Below are 23,057 nucleotides of genomic sequence, written 5' to 3' on the forward strand. Positions count from 1 at the left end.
TCCCATAGGAGAAGATGCCTTGCATATCTTATGATCTCCAGCCATTAGAATGTGCACATTGACCCTTTAAGCACAAGCCGCGGGCTGCAGTGGGGAGTGAGCCAGAGGATTACGGAGACTAGACTCACTGTAGGTGGGCAGAGGAGGGAAGTGCAGGTCAGAGATGCCAGGACAACAAAAACAGAAGCTAGGTGAGTGGTGTGGCAGCAATCCCCCCCATGTATAGTGTGTAAGGCTACTTTCACACTTGCGGCAGTGTGATCCAGCAAGCAGTTCCGTCGTCTGAACTGCCCGCCGGATCAAGCGATCTGGGTGTGACTGAAAGCATTTGTGAGACAGATCCGGATGCGGATCAGTCTCGCAAATGCATTGCAAGAACGGATCCGTCTCTCCGCTTGTCATGCAAGCATCCGGTATTTTGAATCCGGCACTAATACCTTCCTTTGGGGGAAAATGCCGGCATTCAGGCAAGCATTCAGGAGATAAAACCGTAGCATGCTGCGGTATTTTCTCCGTCCTGATCAGTCAAAACTACTGAACTGAAGACATCCTGATGCATCCTGAACGGATTGCTCTCCATTCAGAATGCATGGGAATAAAACTGATCAGTTCTTTTCCGGTATAGAGCCTCTAGGACGGAACTCAGCGCCGGAAAAGAAAAGCGCTAGTGTGAAAGTACCCTAACATCCTGTTGGTAGGCTATTTGTTTTTATAATATTCATGATTTATATGTTAAATTGTCCCTAAACATTCATTTATTGTGCATCACTATACAGTATATGGTTTGTGCTACATGGTATATGTTAAATAAACATAAGCTTCCTATTACATATAATACAAAAGTTGTAATTGATTTATCTGCGGTAACGATCATTTCCATAATACAGTGCTGTAGGGTGCATGGACTGCCTACTACTTATGCTCTCTGTGCTGCCTTTTCAAGCTCTTTGTAAGTCATCATTGTAATGTATTAAAGTGACTGTTTAATCAGGAGCTCAAAGATGAAGTCAGTACTACAGTAGTTACCGTATTTCTTGCTCCATAAGACACACCGAGGATTTAGAGGATAAAAATATGAAAAATAATTTTCATCAGACCTCAGCTCATTCCCACATCAGACCCTAATTCCTCATTAGTCCCCCATCAGACCTCAGATCAGACCCCCATTCTTCATTAGACCTCAGATCAGGCCCCCATCAGACATAAATAAATGAGCTCATTTGGTCCGGACGGCACCTCCACTCTGTAGATCCAGTAGCTCTACCTGTACTCGTCTCTCTCCGGTCATCTCACGGCGCATCAGGTCGCGCGCTATGTCCTGATGATGTATGCAGTGAGGACAGTGCAGACAGCACCAGGAGCACTATATTCACCACTCCTCCGTCCTACTGTGTGCTAGTGAGTGCTTTCATAATGGAAGTGCTTACTAGTAGTGCACCTTATGGAGTGAAAAATATGGTACTTTCCTCGGTGCTACTGCTTGGCTGATATTTAGCTCCGCTCCATTAGTGAGGGCTGTGATCTGTGACTACAGCTTGGAGTCTGAGGTAGTCCAAGACACACCTCTGTCTCGTTATTGGGTCAGGCTGCTGTTCTTCCCCCTCCCTGCAGCTATGCTTCCTCTGATTGCCTGCTGTGTATAAACACAACTTTTAGGGCTCAACATGAATACGAACGTGTGCCGTCCGGGCCTGTATTGTGGCCCGCAAACAGGCAACAGCAGTGGCGTAGCTATAGGGGTCGCAGCGGTCGCAATTGCGACCGGGCCCCTAAGTCAGGGGGGCCCACGGGGCCCCCCAGGAGATAATGAGTAAAGCCCTGGCCCGGGTAGTTTACAATACTTGTGCGCTGCAGGCGGCGCCGGCCCTAACCCCCAGGCGTTCCCATGGTGACTGGGACGCTTGCCTGGGGGTTAGAATATACAGGGCCACGCCGCTCACAGCAGTATATTTATAAACTAATCAGTAACTACTTTAACTTTAATCATTGCTCATTGCTGAGCTCTTTACTTGGATTATTTGGACATCTTACTTTGTCTTAGCTCCGGTAATAGCAGGCAGTGCGGGGGGGCGGCGCTCACTCACTGACGTCACGCGCCTGCGCCGCCGAGTGGGAGGAGCAGGCGCGTGACGTCAGTGCCGCACTGCCTGCTATTACCGGAGCTAAGACAAAGTAAGATATCCAAATAATCCAAGTAAAGAGCTCAGCAATGAGCAATGATTAAAGTTAAAGTAGTTACTGATTAGTTTATAAATATACTGCTGTGAGCGTCGGGGAGGGGGATCTGTGGATGGCACTGTTTAGGGGGGATCTGTGGATGGCACTGTTTAGGGGAGATCTGTGGATGGCACTGTTTAGGGGGGGGGATATGTGGATGGCACTGTTTGGGGGGGGGGATCTGTGGATGGCACTGTTTAGGGGGGATCTGTGGATGGCACTGTTTAGGGGGGGGATCTGTGGATGGCACTGTTTAGGGGGGGATCTGTGGATGGCCCTGTTTAGGGGGGGATCTGTGGATGGCACTGTATAGGGGGGAGATCTGTGGATGGCACTGTTTAGGGAGGGGGATCTGTGGATGGCACAGGGGGGGGGGGGCCCATAATTTTTTTTGCTATGGGGCCCATGCATTTCTAGCTACGCCCCTGGGCAACAGCCATGTGCATGAGCCCTTGTTCTGAATAATTGCCTGCAGTGTCATTTTAATTGATTTTATAATTATACTCCTTTTATCAGTTTGATAGAAAGTCAAATATTTTCTAACACTTTCCAACACTTTATGTTCTTTCCTTCATTAGTGTTTTGTCATTTAGTATTGAATTGGTCCACCAAAAAAAAATTCAAATTAAAAAGGTTGTCTGACTTATATTAAAACCTCCTTCATGCACCTAAGGGTACTTTCACACTTGCGGCGGAGTATTCCGGCAGGCAGTTCCGTCATTCCGGAACGCAAATGCATTGAAATGCCGGATCCGTCTCTCCGGTGTCATCTGGAGCATGTGCAGACCGCAATGCCGAATCTGTTTTGCCGAAACACTCGAGGCCGGATCTGGTATTGATGCATTTCAATGGGAAAAAATGCCGGATCTGGCATTCCGGAATACAACAACAAGTGGTCCGGAATTTTGGACGGAGATAAAACCGCAGCATGCTGCGGTATTATCTCCGTCCTGAAAAGGCAAAAAGACTGAACTGAAGACATCCTGATGCATCCTGAACTGAATGCTCTCCATTCAGAATGCATTAGGATAAAACTGATCAGTTCTTTTCCGGTATTGAGCCCCTAGGACGGAACTCAATTCCGGAAAAGAATAACGCTAGTGTGAAAGTACCCTAAACATGCTAAAATACTAAAAGCGCTGCTTCTCTGGTCCGCACGTCTGAGTGTTTACTGGCTGCCGCGGTGATGTAGCCATATACAGCACAATGGCTAAAGCCAAGCACTGTGCTCAGTGGAATATGGCCCCAGACATGTGCCGTATACAGTTACATCACCACTGCGGCCTCTAAACATGGACTGGGGCGTCAGAACTGGAAATAGGAAATGTGAGAAAATAATAAACGATTGAATACTTACAACTTAAAAGGTTTGTGCAGGGGTTTTATACTTATCCTTGGGCTAGGTCATCAATATCAGATTGGCAGAGGTCCGACACCCGGTATACCCGCTGATCAGCTGTTTGAAAAAGAGGCGGCGCTCCAGATGAGTGCTGCTTCCTCTTTATTACACTATATATTGTCAAATACTTTGTAATTACACCATGCCACCGATGCAAGGGAGTAGAGTAAGGAAGGGGAAGCAGCGCTCGCATGGAGCACCGCCCCCACTTCAAAAAGCTGATCGGTGGGGGTATTGGACCACCGCTGATCAGACATCGATGACCTATGTTGAGAATAGGTCATCATTATAAAACCAATGCACGACCCCTTTAAGCTTGGTGTGACAACCAGTATGCCCTGTGATCAGTTATCTCACACAATGTACTGTATAATGTCAAATATATTGTTTTTGTAATAAGGTGCCGGCAGATAAAAATTTAGATTTCTCCACCCCACATTGTAAATCACTAGAGACCGAAGTAGACATTGTGCGGTTGAAATGTTGTAGGGGATATATATCTATTTAATTAGCCTTATACAGATGTTGGTGTCTTTCCCGTTTTAACAGAATATGTACTTTGTTCTCTTTCAGAAAGAACTGAGCCTACCAAGACGGGGAAGCTTGTGAGTAAATGAGTTGTATCTGTTATAATGTCTCCGGTGAAGACTGACATTGAATTCATATTGATGTTTTATTCATGGAGCTGATATTGGCGGCTGAGTTACAAAACACTCACTGTATGCAAAGTCAATATTGCAGCTCCTGTTGATTAGTATTTGCCTTGCATGTTTTATGGGGACTAGAACCCACATATAGCAGAGATATGATAAGCCCCTCTCGTTTGGATTGCAATTTTTGCTTTCGTTGATTGACTTCCGTCCTCTGATTCTCCTCTGAGAATGTATATTTAACATTTGTAGGTCCCATAACAAAGCTGAGCACAAGCAATAGATAAGACCTGTACTGAATATTTTATGGTACTGTAATAATGTATACGTTCATGCACGTCTACGGCAGGGGTTTGCAACACATCGATCTAGATTGTCAGATCGATCACCAACGGGTGTTGAGAATATCGTGGGTGGTATTTCAACCACTGCTGTAGAATAAAATGTATTCTCCAGTACTGGATGATCATTGTCCAGCTTGCCATGGAGCCTGGTGTGCGCGCTTTGGTTCAATAAGTGTTGTGTACCGCCGCATTACATTTTTATAACAAGGAAAGCTTTGTTAATAAGCACATTTCATTTTTTGGCTTAGCAGGCTTCCACCACCCCATGGTTTTGTCTTAACATGGTAGCGAGTAGATCTGAAGATTCACCAAAGTTACCAGTAGATCTCCGCCTCTCTAAGGTTGTCCACCTCTGGTCCATACCTCAATCATTTCATTTGGTCTGTGCCAGGAGAGCAGTCATAAAAGCTTGCACCAAATTTGTAAAACAAGTGCGTTTTTTTCGTGCCCTTCTTTATCTAGTTTTTTTGAGCCAAGGCTAAAAGTGGGTCAAGCAGGAATGGAACCAATCAATTGTTCCTTTTTACTTCTCCTTCTTTTAAAATTTCAGAAGGCCGAACAGGTATTCGGCTGACAGCTATTGAAAGTGCATGGCCACGTCTAGCCCGGAATGGCAAATGCAGTTTCTGACAGTGTTTGACATTTTGAAGCCAAAGCAGGCGTGGATCCAAAAAGAAGTACAAATTCTTCATTCCCCCCCCCCCCCTCCCCTCTTATAGTCGGCCAAATCTGCAGGTTCTGGCAGGGTAATAGGCTGCTGCAAGACACCTCTGTTGGCGGCTTACCTCCCATGAAAACAAATGATCATGCCCTACGCTTCTTTATCCTGATATCTGCCAGTGAAGGAATGCCAGTGTCAATCACTTTTACCGCGATCAACTGTGGAATACCACTCTGCAGCGTAAATAACAATATGTTGCAGATTTTCTAAAGCCGAATGTCTCCCTTCATTTCAGTGGGGGATGTAAGAGAAACCCGCATCCAAATTCACAAAGACAGTTGCATCCTACTCCGCACCATCGTAAAAATACGCAGATTTTGCCATGCCATGCGTGAAAGCTCCCTAATAGATATGACCGACTTTACTGCCTGCCAGCCAGGCTATGCCTGATCAGACCTGCTGTACATAAGCAGATAGTTACTGATGCAACATTCTTTGACATACTCGGCTTAAGGGAGCATGCACATAAAGTCAGTACTTTGCAGTTACTAGTTCAAAAGTCCTGGAAGTTTTGTGCCATTTTTACAGAGAAAAGTGGATTTTCACAATTTTCTCGAAACTTTTTAGATTTTTACATTTTTTTCTGTTTTCATTGTAGCTTCTCTAGTCTAGGTCTGATTAAAAAAATAAGAATTGTGTAGTAAAAAAAACAACAAACAATCGAGATTGATATTTCTGCCATTTCTACTGTCTGCTTTGTATTTTACAGGGCCCACCTAGGAATACCTAAATGCCCCCTGCGCAGCCTGTCCTCAATTTTGTTATATTTTGTGTGAGTTACTCTTATGTTGTGGCCGCAGCGTTGTTTGCCTTCAGAATGGTTATCATGGTTTTGGTAATAAATGTGCAGATTGTGCGCCTGATATACATATAAATCTGTGTCTGTCATTCTTTTTTTTTATTATGGAGATATAATAGCTGATATGAAATGTATTATACAAGCTTACGTATTAAGGATACTGTTACATTGCACTGGTAATTGGTCAATGTGTTTGTGTTCTTTTTACCATCCATGGTTTTATATATTGAGAAATACAACTGCTGTCATCTTAAAGTCACATTGTGAAGATCATTTTATGACGGGCGCCTGGTGGTACGTGTAGGATATAGCCTGCCGTACTGTCATAGCAAGAGATATGAGCTGCATCTGAAATGATACCAGTGACAAATAGTAGCCTTAATAATATTTGTTCACGGCGGTGATAAGCCAAAAGATTGATAACATAATTTTTCTTTTCATAGCTGACAAAAGATGATTTATTCCTGGACTGCAGCCATTGTTTCATTTCTAAGTAGTTATGACGTAAAGAATTCTGGAATTCTGCTGGTCTTACTGGAATATGTTGGAAGAATTACCAGTGCATGGCATGATATCATTTTATTTGGAGATTGGGGTACAAGTCTTAGGGTACTTTCACACTTGCGGCAGAGGATTCCGGCAGGCAGTTCTGTCGCCGACGCAAACGGATGGCATTTGTCAGACGGATCCGGATGCGGATCCGTCTGACAAATGCATTGAAATACCGGATCCGTATCTCCGGTGTCATCCGGAAAAACGGATCCAGTATTTATTTTTTATTTTTTGCATGCACAGACCGAAAATCCGAATACGTTTTGCCGGAACACTTGGGGCCGGATCCGGCATTAATGCATTTCAATAGAAATTAATGCCGGATCCGGCATTCCAGAAAGTGTTCAGTATTTTTGGCCAGAGAGAGAACTGCAGCATGCTGCGGTATTTTCTCCGGCCAAAAAACGTAAGAGGGACTGAACTGATGCATCCTCATGTATACTGAACAGAATGCTCTCCATTCAGAATGCATTAGGATAAAACTGATCAGTTTTTTTCCGGTATTGAGTCCCCGTGATCAGGGTGGATAAAAATCTATGATTTTTTTTTTTTTTTAGCTCAGATTTTTTTGATTTAAATCAGATTTTTTTGATTTAAATCAGATTTTTTTTTTTTATATAAAATGCTTTTTGAGGAAAACATATTATCATCCAAAGGTTATTCCATCATGAAATAAAGATTCATTTTTAATTATGTAGAATAAGGCTGTACGTGGACTCCCATATTGTTGAATGGATTAGGCAGTGGCTGAGGGACAGACAACAGAGGGTTGTAGTCAATGAAGTATATTCAGACCATGGTCTTGTTACCAGTGGGGTACCTCAGGGATCTGTTCTGGGACCCATATTGTTTAATATCTTTATCAGCGAAATTGCAGAAGGCCTCGATGGTAAGGTGTGTCTTTTTGCTGATTACACAAAGATTTGTAACAGGGTTGATGTTCCTGGAGGGATACACCAAATGGAAAAGGATTTAGGAAAACTAGAGGAATGGTCAAAAATCTGGCAACTAAAATTTTATGTTGATAAGTGCAAGACAATGCACCTGGGGCGTAAAAACCCAAGAGCAGAATATAAAATCAGTGATACAGTCCTAACCTCAGTATCTGAGGAAAGGGATTTAGGGGTCGTTATTTCAGAAGACTTAAAGGTAGGCAGACAATGTCATAGAGCAGCAGGAAATGCTAGCAAAATGCTTGGCTGTATAGGGAGAGGCATTACTAGTAGAAAGAGGGAGGTGCTCATGCCGCTCTACAGAGCACTGGTGAGACCTCATTTGGAGTATTGTGCGCAGTACTGGAGACCATATCTCCAGAAGGATATTGATACTTTGGAGAGAGTTCAGAGAAGAGCTACTAAACTGGTACATGGATTGCAGGATAAAACTTACCAGGAAAGATTAAAGGACCTTAACATGTATAGCTTGGAAGAAAGACGAGACAGAGGGGATATAATAGAAAATTTTAAATACATAAAGGGAATCAACAAGGTAAAAGAGGAGAGAATATTTAAAAGAAGAAAAACTTCTACAAGAGGACATAGTTTTAAATTAGAGGGGCAAAGGTTTAAAAGTAATATCAGGAAGTATTACTTTACTGAGAGAGTAGTGGATGCATGGAATAGCCTTCCTGCAGAAGTGGTAGCTGCAAATACAGTGAAGGATTTAAGCATGCATGGGATAGGCATAAGGCCATCCTTCATATAAGATAGGGCCAGGGGCTATTCATAGTATTTAGTATATTGGGCAGACTAGATGGGCCGAACGGTTCTTATCTGCAGACACATTCTATGTTTCTATATGTGTAATTTTTTTGGTAAATAAATTCCATTATTCCATTCACAATGTCATGCTCTTCCAGAGGTTTTTGTAAGATTATTGGGCTGTTTCTCTGCCTACAAGATATTATCACAGATGCTTGGTTTACTTTTGCAGTTCTCAAAACTGAATTTGACTCAGCAGAGATCACATGCCTCTTCTTCACAGCAAAAATGTTATAACATGAACAGAGTTGAGAAAAAATACCTTAATCCTAACTCCTACAAACCTATGAATGCAGAATCAACCTAATCAAACTAATATGAAAAGTTATTTTAAAAATCTTTATCTACTTGCATATTATAAGTTATACCAGCAAGAATTTGTCTTTATTTAGAAAACTATGATTTAAATCAAGCCTTACTGACTAGTGATTTAAATCGTGATTTAAATAATTTTGATTTAAATCAAATCCACCCTGCCTGTGACGGATCTCAATGCCGGAAAATAAAAATGCTAGTGTGAATGTACCCTTAAGCAAATATACTACGTCATGACAAAGAGAGATCATAAAATTAGTAGTAATGAGTTTGGAGCCTAAATCGACTCTCCAAACTCCCGTTTCCGATGGCTTATTTGCCTCATTGTACGTATGACCGTTGCTGGATGTTCAACTGCTTATTCTTTATAATCTTCCTATCCTGCACGAACTGTGTTTATACACAACAAATGTAAGGAAGAGGGATAGCGGCTTTCCATGACCCTTGGGCCAGTTCTTCACTAGCTGTAGGTGGATGGAGCATCATCGCGTTACTTGCTACATTTCAAGTGAATTCTGTCCCATCTCAAGCATCTGTCTCTTACTGCCAATAAATAGTCCATACACTTAAAGTGTTTTTCCAAGTCATCAGTGTCTAATTGACGGGGGTCCGGAACCTGGAACCCCCTCCAATCAGTTGTCACTTGCAGTACCTCCACGATCTTCTCCAGCTTTGCTTAGGCCATGTGACGTCACGTTCATTGGTCACATGGCCTAGGCACAGCTCAGCCCCATTGAAGTGAATAGGGCTGAGCTGGGAGACCAAGTACAGCCACTATATAGTGTACGACACTGTGCTTGGTTTGCTGATCAGTGGGGGTCCCAGGTGTTGGACCCCCACCAATCAGATACTGATGACCTATCAGAGGATGTCATCAGTAAAAAAAAAAAAAAAACTCCTGAAAAAACCCTTTAACCACAAGCAGTAAAGTGATAAAACCAACCTAGTAAGAGCATATACAGTTGACGCTCAGCATGTCATTCTACATCAATATGTAAGCATTCATTACTAATCATTAGAAAAAGTTTGGTATCGTGTTGGCCAAATCATTATTAATCATTGTAACACATCCATTGTCTCTATACCGTAGCCTGTTAAATATCAAGTTCAATAAAAGGCACCAAGCTAGAGAAACTAGAAGCATACATAGTGCTGTTGTGGAGACATCAGGGAAATGACAGGAGAGTTTCTCCACCTCTCATGGGACAGTAAACAGCGTACAAGCCGCAAAGAAAGTCTCCTCCTCTTACCTAGATCAGTTTTGTTTTCTGTCCTTTGAGGGATCTGTGGGGTCTTCCATCAGGCCTTAGAGCTCATTCAACTAGAGCCGTTTCAACTTCTTAGGCTCAGGGGTATCAGCTTCCTTGGAGCAGATTTGTAGAGGGCCAACCCATCTACCTTTTTTCAACCTTACAAGTAGGACATACTTGTAAATGAGGACTTGGCCTTTGGTCACAAAGTTCTTTCTGTGGCTGTGCCCCCATCATTTGACTTCTCTGTAAATCCTCCTGTCAGTGCTGGTGTGTAGGTGTCAAAGAAAGCTGAACATTATGGTAATATTTTCCTATTCATATCTCTAGTTTCTCTGCCACTAAACTGATCTAGGTAAGATAAGGAGACTTTTTATTTGTGGCTTCTATGCTGTTTCCTGTCCCATGAGAGGTGGGTAAACCCTTCTGTCATCACCGTTGTGGAGGTTATTGGGAAATCCAATTGCTGGTAAGAGAACATACGAAACATACTAAAGCTGCATACTTAATTTAACCCATCAGGGCTCCCGGCATTGAGTAAAAATCCAGTTTCTTTTTGGAGCAACCTTGTTTGGATTTGTTCAGAATAACATCCCTGAGTGTCCGCAAGTATGCCTCACTCAACTCAAGCACTTAGTCAAATTTCATGAATTATCATGTGACAGTCATGTCCCTAACTTCTCTGACAATTTTTCTTTGTCTTTCTTTACCATCTTTGCTATTGCCTTTTCTCTTTTTTAAAATCTTTTTGGACATATGTCCTAATCACAGATCGATGCGCCTTATCTTAATAGGATAATTTGCCTTATATAGACCTTTCCACAGACATTTAAACATGTATACCACATTTTGGTTATTATATGTAAAAAAAAAAAAAAACTTCAGACAAAACACACTAGACATGTCTGGATGGCCAACGAACTAATGTTTATGGCGACCAACTGACTGTACTGACGTGGTGTAGGAGGTGTGGCAACCGCTTTTTCTCATCTACTCATTGACGAAGACAAGCACTTGGCCACATTTACAATGCTGTTACTCTTCTGAGGACAATCCTGCAGAGATGCCCTATGCCTAATAACAATGAGGGTGGGACCTACCAGTGATTAGCCAGCTGTCTACAAGGGCTCCATAGCGGCAGCATGGTCTGCCTCTATGGGTACACCCACCCTTGTAACGAATCTTAGATTGTACATTTTGTGGTCTAACTCTCTTGTATCCAATAATCATTAGCTTGGGTCCTTAAGGCCTTTTTACATGGGTCAACATTTGAAACCGTTATTAGGGATGAATATTCCAGATAATTGACTCTTGTAAATGTAATGCCAATCACTCGACAGAGAAGCAGAGGCTCTTATGTTGGATAATCGCATGATTTGCATCTTTTAGCCAGCACATTAAAATCCTTGTTTTGTTGGCAGCACATCACCCTGTGGAAAACTGCATGGGGCCAAACTGTCGTAGTAATATCGTTACTACAATCGGAAACTAACATTCTTATCAATGTTTGGTCGTTCCCGATCATTGCCCGCTTTCTTCCTGTGCAAAAGGGCCTTTCGAAAAAGACCTCTTAACTTTAGGATGAAATTTTACATTATGACCTTTGATAGAGAAACATTATTTTGTGTTTCATTCAATACAATCTCTATTAGTTTTAAAGGTTATAAAATAATCTAGATCCCCATTTGTCCTTGTTTAGGTGAATGAACTCCGATTTATATTTTAGCTATATAAGCTTTGAATGGTTTGTGCAGCCTTTTTAAATCATGAACTGATTTCCTGCTAACCTTGAACTGCTTCCTATCTTAAATTCATCATAAGATTGGGCTCCTTGTTCTCATATAAAATGTACTCCAATTTATTACATTTTAATTATTTTTTTCCTTACAGAATTAGCTGCTAATCGTTAATGAATAATGTCAGTCAACAAATCCTCAGTGGATGTGTAAAATCCAGGTACATGCAAATTAAGTGCTTTACACTATCAAAAAGGCAAATATATTCATGTAATACCCTTGTAGCCTTATAACCAGGTTCTAGTAATTTGTTGTGTTGTGTGTGTGTGTGTGTGTGTGTGTGTGTGTGTTTATAATATTCGGCTGAATAGTAGTATATTAGTAGCATTCTATTTCTTGAATGGGTTTTGAATTTGTCCTTTAAGGCCTAGTTTAGGGCATCTAATTGGTCGGGGTCCGACACCTCCACCTATCCGCCGTTTTCAGCAGTTGACAGAAATCTAACTGAATGGTACCAGAAGCAGAAGGCTCCTTAAACTGTGCAGTTGCCCTGGCAGCTCAGCTCCCATTTAAGTGAATTGCATTTAGAAATTGCAACTTTTTTGCCCAAAAAAAATTCACGTGAATTACATTTAGAAATTTCTACTTTTTTCCACTGTTTTTGCTGGGGTGATCATATTAGAAACAGAGTGATTGCTTGAGATACGTAGACCTATAGATGCTTTGTGGCAGAAGACCATAAAGTTTAGGAACCTGTCAGTTATGAAAAAAATCTGTTCAATTGATCTTTCTATGAAGTTTTAAATGCAAGGCATTTTTTTATTAAATTTCCTAAGTCTGTAGATCTCGGGACAAAATTGTAAGGTATTAGATAGTTCTTGTGGGGAGAGAAAAGCCTAAATGGATAATAAAAAGTCTTTACAATGAAATATCAAATGTATTTTAGTGTCACAGCATGAGCTAAAGACAGCAGCCATTCAATAGTATATCAAATCTATTGGATTGTACGTATAAAAGCAGCAAAATTGCACAAAAAGGCATCCAGAAAGTACGAACAGCAGCATGTTCATTTTTATGGCTTTATAGGATTTGTGACCTTAAATTGGGTTCACGATACAAATAATTGAGTTACTATATCCCCATAAACCAAACACTAAAAAAGTAATGATGTATAAAGAGGCAACTGCCAATAATATAGTTGCCTGGGGAGGTATAATGGTGTATGTGTACTATGGATGAAATGATTTATGAAAAACACATCACATACAACATGTTGTTGTCATTCATTCTGTGTGATCTGTCTTAATTTTTCAAATCTGTCTCTTTAAAGAGCTTGAGTGATGAGTGATATTATTACTCTTCTTATATAGAAAGGAGCGATATAAAAAGGTAGTCATCAAGATAAAAACTGTTCTTTACTGAGCAAATTCGCCAGTTCTGTACAAATCTGCACAATAGCAAATACTGAGGACCATGTCCATTAGAGCTTCCAGCCTACATAAGAACCTGGGAATAGTTACAATGGGCTGAATTTGCAGTACACCATGTGAATGTATATTGGTTTATGGCCGCATCATTACCCCTCAGATGGTGCGCGTTCAATTGCAACCATGGCATCTTAGGTTCATCCTGGGAGCCCTTCTCTTCTGTTGACCCAACAGCTACCCTGTGCTGAGAGAAAGGTAGCTGTTTGGTGGCTATGGAAGCCTAGGTCCTTGTGAAGTCTCAGGTGGCTGCTATAGTGTGGCAGGGCACTAAATTTCCCATAGGCTGCAGTGTTAAATCATTGCAGTCCATGGTAGAAGCGATCAGGTGGTTTTCATGTTTAAAATTCCCTAGGGGAACTACAAATAAATGTAAAAAATAAAAAGTGAGAAGTTTTTAAAAACATAAAAAATTAAGATATGAAAATTCAAATCACCCATATTTTCCCATATTAGTAATCAACAATAAAAAAAAAGATCATTAGCATCGCTGTGTTCCAAAATGCCTGAACTGTTAAATTATAAAATTATTTATCCTGTATGGTGAAAGATGTAGCACAAAAAAAATTAAATAAAAATGGCTGATTTGCTGTTTGTTGAATGCTTCATCTCACCCCCTCCCCCCCAAAAAAAATTGAATGAAAAGTGGTCAAAAAGTTGTAACATACCCCAAACTAGTATCATCTACAGATCGCCTGCAAAAATTAGCCCTCACACAGCTCCATAGCCATAAATAGACATTTGATTTAAAATGTTAAAGTATTGAAACATGAGGAAAAACTATAAAAATGTGGTATTGCTGTAATCGTACTAAACAGATCAGTTTTGCCACATAGGGAACGTTGTAAAAACGAAACCCATAAAACGATAACAAAATGTTTGTGGTTTTTTTTCCAGCTTCCTACTACATCATACGCAATATTAAACTGTGCTATTAAAAAGTACAACTTGTCCTGCAAAAAATGTGAATGGAAAAATAAACAATGATGGCTCCAGGAAGGTTGTTAGTAAAAAAAAAAAAATGAAATGAAAAACTCTGAAAAACAGAAAATTGCTGGTCCTTAAGGAGTTAAGGATTCACCCATACAGAACATATTTTGTTGTGGAAAAATATGCGTTTGTTACTTTCATGTCGATATTGCTGTTTGCAGTGCAAAAGGTGAAATCCGTGTCGGAATTCCACAGCATAAGGGCTCATGCACACGACTGTATTGTAGTCCGCAAATAGTGGGTCCGCAATATACATTTTTGCACCGCATCATGAATGCGGACCCATTCACTTAAATGGGTACACAATGCGGAAGGTCCGGTGTGAAACGGAATCCCAGGGAAGCACTATGGAGTGCTTCCGTGGGGTTTCTCTCTGTGCTTCCGCGCTGCAAAAAAGTAGTGCATGCCCTACTTTTTGTGGTGCTGACGGATCACAGACCCATTCAAGTTGAATGGGTCTGTATCCATTGTAAGGGATCGGGGGGGGTCGCAATCACATACCTCCTCTGACAACGGGGTTCAAGTCCAAAAGGTGCTTTATTTTGGCACTTCAGCACCATCACACACATGAACATCGAAAATAAACACCTGCCCCTCTGGACTCTACCCCATACATGTGTTGTCTCTACCTCACCTATAGAGCGCCGTTCACACACTGGATTAGATCCGGCTTCCTCAGCCATATACAGTACAGCAGCCTCCAGGCTGCGACCACACCAGCACCCTTGGGGGGAGATGGTCCAGAAGTCCTCCCGACTCTGACCGAGCGACCCTCATTCCATAGGCGTCGCCGGGCCCCCCCAAACTTTAGGCTTTACATAGCCTTGTGGCACCTCAGCCCTCCTGGCTTAGACCACACAGAGCCTCTCAGGCTCCCTTCTCTCTCTCAGGCTTCCTCAGCCTTTCTCCCTCTAAGGGCTCATGCACACAACCGTTTTTCACTGATCAGTTGTTCCGTATCTAAGGTTATTTTTTCTTTGATTTAAGTCCTTTTCCGTTCTGTTTTTGCACAAAACATATCCGTATAATTTCCGTATTTGATTGTTTTTTTGCGGATCATATACAGAAACAGTAACTTATTAAAAAACCATTAATGAGAACCTTCACAGACAGTAACTTATTAATCTCCAAACACATGAGCAATATGGGCTGGGCAAAGCATTTACATTATGGATCCGCAAAATACAGATGAAATACCTATGACATACAGATGTGTTCCGTGTGCGTTCTGTATTTTTTGCGGACCCGTTGACTTGAATGGGGCCTCGGACCGTGATTTGCGGACAATAATAGGACATGCACTATTTTTTGCTGAACGGCCATGCAGATAAATGGAAACGGAATGCACACAGTAACTTCTGTATTTTCTACAGCCCCATTGAAGTGAATAGTTCCGTATATGGTCCGGAAAAAACTAAAAGGAATGGAAGCAGAAAGAAAATAAGTTTGTGTGCATGAGCCCTAAGTCATACACATAGGGTTGTTTTATCCCTCCTTGATTACAGCAGCAGGCCTCACCTGCGATCACCCCCAGCAAAAGACAATACATGTAGTGGTAGGGTGTGGACTGGCAGATCCCACTACCAAACCTATCCCCCAGTCCATATGAAATCCAGCTCAGAACAACATCTAGACAAAACTGTCTCAGCAATCTACACTTTGCTGAAACCCCTGTAGCTTTCTGGATTTCAGTTATCTCACCCAGCTGAGGTATCTGGGTGGGATATACACGCCTCCCAGCACTTACACTGTACACATCACCATACCATCTGCAGAATCCCTATGGATATTGCGCGCATTGGGGACCACATTGCAGTCCCCAATGCATGGAGCGGCTGGGGAACGGCCATGTGCATGAGCCCTAAATTGAACTGCTGCAGATTTAAAATGTGTTTATTAATTTTACTCACTTATATAGCGCTGACATATTCGGCAGCACTTTACAGACATTAGCATCTCGCTATTCCCAATGAAGGTTCCTATCAGTATGTCTTTGGAGTGTGGAAGGAAACCGGAGTACAGAGAGAAAACATGGGGAGAACATACAAACTCCATGCAGATGTTGCCCGTGGTCAGATTTGAACCAAGCTTTGTATAATTGCCTACATGTCGCTACATTCTCACGACAGTGAAGAAAAAACTGCCATTTAAAATGATGAAGCTGTCAGATTTTCACAACCATTTTCTCACGGATGTGTTTAATTGCGGACAATAAAAACCGCTCTTTGACGTGAATGGGTGCTGTTGGGCCTTGAAAATAGACAAAATAGGACATGTCCTATTGTTTTGACATCCAGTATTCACAGTCCCTTAATTAAAAAAAAAATGGACTTGTAAATACACCCACACACTGTCATTGTTCAGAAAAAGGTTACCCTGTGGACTTTTCAAGCAGTGTTTGAATGAGAATTGCTTTGCTGGTATTCATTACAAGTACTGTGATTTTACTTCATGAATTCCACGACGACAGATCTGCAGCATGTCAGTCTCGTGTGAACATAACCTTAATATATCCCTTCACCTGGACAATTCCTTTCCATATGCTTATACAGATACATTTCAAAAAATGCACAATATTACATGTGCTGACTACATAGTATTAGTAAAACTAAAAAATATTACTCACCTGATAAATACCCGCCACGCTAGCTACTGGTCTATATTTTCCAGCAGCAGTAACGTGATGTGCATCCACATGACCGCTGCAGCCAATCACTGGCTTCAGCTGACTTGTGTGGTACATGGTAGTATCACCTCTGAGAGCAGTTATTGGTTGCAGTAGGACATTACTGTTGCAGGAAAATTTATTGACAGGAACTACCAAAGTGACAGTGAATTTAATAGGTTGCTGACCTAGGATGAGAGTGCTCGTCCTAACTGGCCGGTACTTAATGCCTCAGGACGAGCATTCTCGTCCTAGGGTTAACTGGCTGCCCCACACGTGCTGCCGCGATCAGTAGCAGGGACCCGGCTGATACTGACAGCTGGGCCCCTGCTGTATCTGTCAGCATCGTTGAAAACACAGATGCCGGAGAGTTTTTAGCTATAAAAAAAAAAATGAAACTTTCAATTAAAACCCCTTCCCCATGAAAAGAGACATAAAATTGTAAAAAAGTAGAAAAAATAAAAAAAAACACACACATATTAGGTATTGCCGCGTCTGTAACAACCTGCTCTATAAAAATATCCCATGATCCACCCCGTTCGTTCAACACTTGTAAAAAAAAATAAAAACTGTGCTAAAAAAAGCCAATTTTTTGGCCACCTGTTATCACAAAAAGTGTAATACCAAGCGATAAAAAGTCATATGTACCCAAAAATAATAACAATTTAAACAGTCATCTCATCCCGCAAAAAATGAGTTCCTACATAAGACAATCGGTCAAAAAATAAAAAAGATATGGCTTTCAGAAAATGGAGACATAAAAACACAATTTTATTGTTTCAAAAATGCTTTTATTGTTTAAAACCAAAATATATAAAAAAAAAACATATTGGGTATCGCCGCATCCGTAACAACCTACTGTATAAAAATATCATATTAACGAAAAATAAATTTATTTGGTCACCATACATCACAAAAAGTGTAATACCAAACGATCAAAAAGTAGTATGTATCCCAAAATAGTACTAATCAAACAGTCATCTCATCCCGCAAAAAAATGACCCTAACTAAGACAGTCACCCAAAAAATAAAATATTTTGCTTTCTCAAAATGGAGACATAAAAACATGATTGTTTTTCTTTCAAAAATTGTGCGCTCTGCCGTGTTTCCGTACAGCAGTTTACGACCACATATGGAGTGTTTCTGTAAACTGCAGAATCAGGGTAATAAATATTGAGTTTTATTTGGCTGTTAACCCTTGATGTGTTACAGTAATAAATGAATAAAAACAGAGAATCTGCAAAAAAATTTGAAATTTAAAAATGTAATCTCCTTTTCCTTTAATTCTTGTGGAACGCCTAAAGGGTTAATGTTTGTAAAATAAGTTTTGAATAACTTGAGGGGTGTAGTTTCTACAACGGGGTCATTTATGGGTGTTTTCCACTATGCAAGCCTCACAAAGTGACTTTAGAATTGAAGTGGTCATTAAAAAAGTGGGTTTGGAAATTTTCTTAAAAATATAAAAATTGATCTTCTAAAAGTCTAATCCTTACAAGATCCTAAAAAAATAAATTACATTACAAAATGATGCAAACATGAAAGTGGACATATGGGGAATGTATGGTAATAGCTCTTTATGATGTATTATTATTTGCAGAGAAATTCAAATTTTATTATTTTTTTTTCAAATTTTCTGTAAATTTGGGATTTTGGAAAGGTGAATTGTATTGACTAAAATTTTTCACTATCATGAAGTACAATGTGTCACGAGAAAACATTCTCAGAATGGCTTGGATAAGTAAAAGCATTCCGACGTTATCACCACATAAAATGACACATGTCAAGCTTCCAAAAAACGGCCTGGTCTTTAAGGTGAAAAATGGCAAGGTCCTCAAGATGTTAAAAGGCGAGTCATGGTTATTTTTTTTTTATTCTGTATTTTATTGCATTTCCTTCCGTCAGCTTAATTTCTTTAAATTCCAGGCAACTCCTTTTAAAAGATCTCTTATTCCATGCTTGAAAAGAACAATATTAACATTTAGAGTGAGACAAATTATGAGTTGATGGAAAACGTAAAGGTCTGATCTAATTATTGCAGCTTTGATAAAGAACTAATAATGTGTGGACTTCAACGCAAAGCCGGACAAGTGATGCATTGTGCCTTTTTCCTTTTGCCCCTTTCTCCTATTTTACTGCTCGTTCAGCCGAGATTAAGCCATTAACTCTGAATAGTTAGAGCGAGCCTGCCTTTACTTCAGCTGTCAAATATATGGATCTTGTATATTCAATTAAACTGCCTTCACTGCACATGAGCGGAGCGAACCGTATCTCATGTCCCTAGAACAAGCATGGCCTTCTAAGTTGTGTTGCACAGGATGTAGCAGCGTTAACACACATTATTTATGAGACATGTTATCTAAACTAAATGCAACTAAATGCGTTAAGAAATTGCTTTTCAATGGCTTTTGTTTCAAGATAACGCGATGGATTAAGAAATTTGAGTTAGAGTGTGTGTGTTACCCCTGCTACATCTGTACGCTGTTGTGTACTTTGAAGGTTTCTGTACCTTTTGCTTACTGATGATCCTTTGGATAGATCATCCGCATCTGATCGGCGGGGGTCCCACATGTCGTAGTAGCGCTGTGGCCTTCTTGATGTTTCCCAAAGACCCTGTGATTTCTCGATTATTATCACTCCCCCTTTAAAGTGAATGGGTCAGAGCTACTGTTAGCGCCAATGCCTTCTCAAACAGCTGATCGACCGCCAAACAGATGATGATCTATCCAAAGGATAGATCAGTAATCAAAAGGTGTAAGAACCCCTTAATATCACAGAAACTGCTATAAATGGTTGATTGGTGATGGTCCCTCCGCACCTCAGGGACTTGCATTCAACATTGCCCTGCATTGAAGTCTACTGGAGTTAAGGGAAATGGCCAAATTAAAGGGGTTGTGTCACTTCAGTAAGTGGCATTTATCATGTAGAGAAAGTTTAATACAAGGCACTTACTAATGGTATTGCAATTGTCCGTATTGCTTCCTTTGCTGGCTGGATTATTTTTTTCCCATCACATAATACACTGCTTGTTTCCATGGTTATGACCACCCTGTAAACCTTCAGTGGAGGTCGTGCTTGCACGCTATAGAAAAAAGCAGTAGCCTATGTGTGGTCCCATGGTCCCGCCACCATGAGAGGCCAGCACTTTTTCCTGGATTGCAGGGTGGTCATAACCATGGAAACAAGCAGTATATAATGTGATCAAAAAATGAATCCGGCCAGCAAAGGAAGCAATATGGACAATCACAATACATTAGTAAGTGGCTTGTATTAACTTTCTCTACATGATACATGCCACTTGCTGAAGTGAGACAACCCTTCCTTAGATTTATCTGTAAAGAATAAATCAAGGCAACTGGACTTACTGTAGATTTCTTGAAAACGTTTCAAGAAATCTACAGTACGTCCAGTTGCCTTGATTTATTCTTTACAGATATACCATGACCTGTATAAATGAGAACCTTCACAGACATCTTCCTTAGATTTAAATGGAGAGAGCCATGAACGTGTACGGCCACCTTTTTGTACATCTCTGCCTGCATGTGGGGGCTCGAGATCAGACTTGCCATGAAGCCCTAAATTAAAGTATTAACAACAATGTCAAATGCCAGTACCTCTTGTAGCTGATGAAGACTCTAATCCAGAGCTGAAACGCGACGTATAGGATTTGCAATAAAGAACAGTTGTGCTTCAATCATTTGCTTTTGCCCTTTCCCCCACCTGAGCTGATCGGGTTATCATTTTGCTTGCTACTTTTGTACCCAAAAAGCAAACTAGGTCCCAGTCTGGAAGGGTACTATTGGAAGACAACTCTTCTCAACCCACTGCTCACTGTGACCCCAGGCTCCAGCTTCCCCCCTCCCCTCCACACGCTGCAGACCTCCAGTGGTAACAGATCATGACCCACACACCACTTATCCTTCTCTAGGATTTATCTGGTCCCCCATGAGTCAGGGACCTCATTTTGCCCTCCTTAGCACCTTTACTGAGGGCACCCTAGTTATGCAGTACGGACAGTAGCTTGCCTGCTGCGCGGCAGCAGCTGGCACACCCTTTCACCGCCAGCCGACATCGCGACCGCTCAGTGCGGCAGCCGGTGCACATGTCTCTCTCCCCTTACCCTGCGGCGGTGGTGCGGCGTTTCTAGGATTCCCCCGTTTATCAGAGGGCCTCTGGAGTCCGGCCCTTCTTATTCAGCGCTGGCCGCGGAACTTCAGGCCGGCGCCATTGGTTTCAGTTTAAATCGCACGCGCCCGAAACTTAGTGCGATCGTCGGGGGGCGGGGCTTCGCTTCCCGCGCTTATCAAATCCCTCCCAGCACAGTATGCACTGCAGAGCCTGACGCCACCGCTGCTGTCTCTTGCCCTCACTCCTGATGCATCTGGACCTGCAGGATCCTCTGGCCGTCCCTTGCTGCTCCTGCTCACTCCTGTGATCTCTAGGTCTGGTAGGACTGTTAACCCCTTCCTAGTCCCAGCGGCCCTAGCCTGCCTTTAGGCCCCTCTCTTACTTGCCCAACTTCACCAACATGTCCGATCCCACTGGGGCCCCTAAACCCTGGTACCATGCCTGTACCTCCTGTAAGGAACTTTTTACACGGGGACAGTCTGATCCGCACTGCTCTGCATGCCAGGCCCCATTACAGGATCTGCCGCCCGCCGTGCTGCCTCCAGTTTCCTCTGGTCCACCCGACTGGGCTAGGTGTCTATCCCAGGCTGTGGAAAATCTCACCCATGTTGTAGGCCGCCTGGTAGACAATCAGCCGGCTCTGCAGCCCACCACACCCCCTGCCGTGCCCTCCGGGTCCGCTGCTTCTGCCGCCCCGTCTGGGTCTCCTGGTCCCAGTGTAGCTTCCAGGGCCAGGCACTCCCAGAAGCGTTCCAGGGTAGATTGTGCGTCTTCCTCAGATGCGTCCCTATCTCCTCCGCGCGTGCGGACTCAGTCGGGCCATTCCTCCACTCAGGACATGCCCTCTGATGGAGAATTCGCGGATTCGGATTGGGACATGGACTCAGCACTGCCGGCCAAACTAGCCTCTGCAGTGGGTCATCTTATCGCAAATATTTGCGATACCTTTAAATTACACGATGACCCTCCCAGCATGGACCAAGCTGGTGTGTCCTTTTTCCACCCCGAACGGGCGTCCAAGGTCTTTCCTCTTCACGCCGACTTCTCCTCAGTGGTCTCTAAGGCTTGGGCTTGACCTAACGCCCGTTTTACCCTCCCCAAGAAGCTGGATATATGCTATCCTTTTCCGGCGGACTGTACAGGGCACTTGGTCCCCAGCGGAGTTCAAATTGCCGATAAACATACTGGAACTGAGGGCGATTCTCCCATCGCTCCGCCACTGGACTCCCCTGCTTCAGGGTCATCCCGTCCGTGTCCAATCGGACAACGCCACTGCCGTGGCTTACGTAAACCACCAAGGGGGAACTCGCAGTGCCGCGGCTATGTGGGAAGTGTCCCACATCCTCCTCTGGGCGGAAATTCATGTTCCGGCCCTGTCCGCGATTTACATCCCGGGCGTGGAGAACTGGACAGCGGACTTCCTCAGCCGGACCACCATCGACCCGGACGAGTGGTCTCTGCACCCGACGTGTTTGAGTCCATTTGCCTCCATTGGGGTCGTCCGGATGTGGATCTCATGGCCTCCAGGTTCAACCACAAGCTCCCCACCTTCCTGTCCAGGGCCAGGGACCCGAGGGCGTACGGCCCCGACGCTCTCATTCTTCCGTGGACAGAATTTTCCCTCCTGTATGTGTTTCCACCCCTCCCCCTTCTGCCTCGGGTTCTCCGGAAGATCGCGTCAGAGGGCGTTTCTACGATCCTTGTGGCTCCGGATTGGCCTCTCCGGTCTTGGTACACCGACCTGATACTGCTCCTGGGAGACGCGCCTTGGCCGCTGCCTCCAAGAGAAGACCTTCTTTCTCAAGGGCCGATCTTCCACCAGCATTTACAGTCGCTGCGTTTAACTGCGCAGTCTTGACACGACTGGGTTTTTCTGCGGATGTGGTTCGCACCATGATCCGCGCACGGAAGCCGGCCTCGTCCAGGAATTATTACCGGACTTGGCGATCTTACCTAGGATTCTGTGAGAATCTGGAGGTTCATCCTCTTCGTTTTTCCCTCCCAACGGTCCTGTCCTTTTTACAGTCTGGCCTGGACCTGGGTCTGGGAC

General features: G+C 42.7%; 1 protein-coding gene and 1 long non-coding RNA gene across 2 annotated transcripts in view; one reads left to right on the plus strand and one right to left on the minus strand.

Moving 5' to 3' along the window:
* LOC120992394 (microtubule-associated serine/threonine-protein kinase 4-like) overlaps positions 1-23,057 on the plus strand; it is a 301,883-nt gene that overhangs the window by 44,571 nt on the left and 234,255 nt on the right. The window contains exon 2 of the mRNA XM_040421360.1: positions 4,190-4,221. The gene's annotated coding sequence lies outside the window, so the exon portion shown is untranslated. The remainder of the gene's footprint in view (positions 1-4,189; positions 4,222-23,057) is intronic.
* On the minus strand, positions 11,167-21,776 carry LOC120992397. Its single transcript, XR_005776967.1, has 3 exons — positions 21,404-21,776; positions 20,155-20,157; positions 11,167-11,177 (listed from the first exon to the last, which is right to left on the minus strand). It is a non-coding gene; the product is annotated as an uncharacterized LOC120992397 (long non-coding RNA).

Source organism: Bufo bufo, chromosome 2, assembly GCF_905171765.1.
Source record: "Bufo bufo chromosome 2, aBufBuf1.1, whole genome shotgun sequence".
Lineage (NCBI taxonomy): Eukaryota > Metazoa > Chordata > Amphibia > Anura > Bufonidae > Bufo > Bufo bufo.